The following is a 1,711-nucleotide window of genomic DNA, read 5'->3' as shown; positions in this document are numbered from 1 at the left end:
GATGTCCCTCAAAAGATTCCTCACTGATGAAAATGACAAAGCATAAATTAAATTTTAAATTTCATATTTATTTTTATTCTCAATTTTAATTTTTTTAATTGTTTAATTTCAATTATATTTTTAATCAAGATGATTTAAAAAAATTTTCTTATATCTTTTGCATCGTTTTTCGAAACGTACGTGATAGAGAGACACTACGATACATTCTCTGGAAGTCAGACACTTATTATACCAATGACAGCTACAGAAATAGAAGCAGATGTCCATGACTGTCCTCTCGTCTCCAGACGATAAGCCTATCGTTTTCCTCACTGGCATATCAGTTTTGAGGAAATCTGGATTCTTGAGATTATCTCCCCTTGACCGTTATTTAGTAATCTTGACCCATTCATTAGAAGCACAGATGAAACGTGGATATTCAAAGATGATGATGATGTGTGTGTGTGTACTGGTCTTGATTGCTATTTGGTGATTATCCTCTATATCGGTGCTCCGCTACCTTTTTTCACTTGTGGCACACTTAACATTCTTTTCAAAATTCGGTGGCACACCTGAGCTAAAAATATAACTAAAAGTATAGGGGAGAAAAAAAAATGATATTCAGGTTACATTGTGGCACACCTAACATCGTCTCAGAAATATTTTGTTGTGGAGTGAACTGACAGCGGGCTGGGTGCGTCTTATAAAATGATGAGCCAGTCGACAGTTGAGATCGAACTGTGAGAGCGTTAGTTTCGTAATTTATTCTGTGTTGGAGTATTGGATTGTTATTGTATGAATGGTTATAACACCATAATCGACTCTTGTTACATTGTTTATTGTTAGGCGGTTATATTTGGTATTGTGATATTGTTACACACACACACACACACACACATTATATGTTGTCACTGACGATGTAACTTATTTAATCAAGTATCAGGTGTGCTTAAATCCTTTTGCATTCAGATTACTATGTCAAAAAGTAATGCTTATTTATTCGCGTTGTTTTGAATTAAGTGTGGATTACCTCGTCGTTTTGAGATTTCAAATATGGGATCGTTTAGATTCAGAATGACATTGTAGGATAGGTGTGAAAGGTTAGATCTAGTCAGTTTGAACAGAAAAATGTCAGACTATTTTGGCCAGTTTAAATGTGAAAAGGTTAAATATGTTATACACATAGGTTGATAGTTTAGTGGTTATCGCATTCAGCTCACAATTGTAAGGGCAGGAGTTCAAATCCTGGTGCCAAGTTGTGTCCTTGAGCAAGACACTTTATTTCACATTGCTCCAGTCCACTCAGCTGGCAAAAATAGGTTGTACCTGTAATTCACAAGGGCCCACTGTGTCACATTCTGTGTCATGCTGAATCTACCCGAAAACTACGTTAAGGGATCGTGTGTCTGTGGAGTGCTCAGCCACTTGCATGTTAATTTCATGAGCAGGCTGTTCCGTTCATTGGATCAACTGGAACCCTCGTCCTTATAACTGACAGAACACCAGGATGCACAGGTGCAGGCACAGGTGTGTGGTAACACATTTACTAACCAGCCACATGGTTCCAGGTTCACTCCCATTGCATGGCACCTTGGGTAAGTGACTTCTACTATAGCCCTGAGCCAACAAAAACCTTGTGAGTGGGTTTGGTAGACAGAAACTGAAAGAAGCCTGTTGTGTGTGTAGTGGGTCTTTGTGTTTGTCCTTTTTTCACCACATGACAACCAGTGTT

Source organism: Octopus bimaculoides, chromosome 27 (assembly GCF_001194135.2).
Source record: "Octopus bimaculoides isolate UCB-OBI-ISO-001 chromosome 27, ASM119413v2, whole genome shotgun sequence".
NCBI classification, from domain to species: domain Eukaryota; kingdom Metazoa; phylum Mollusca; class Cephalopoda; order Octopoda; family Octopodidae; genus Octopus; species Octopus bimaculoides.
The sequence above is the reverse complement of the archived record's forward strand: the minus strand, read 5'-3'. Positions refer to the sequence as shown.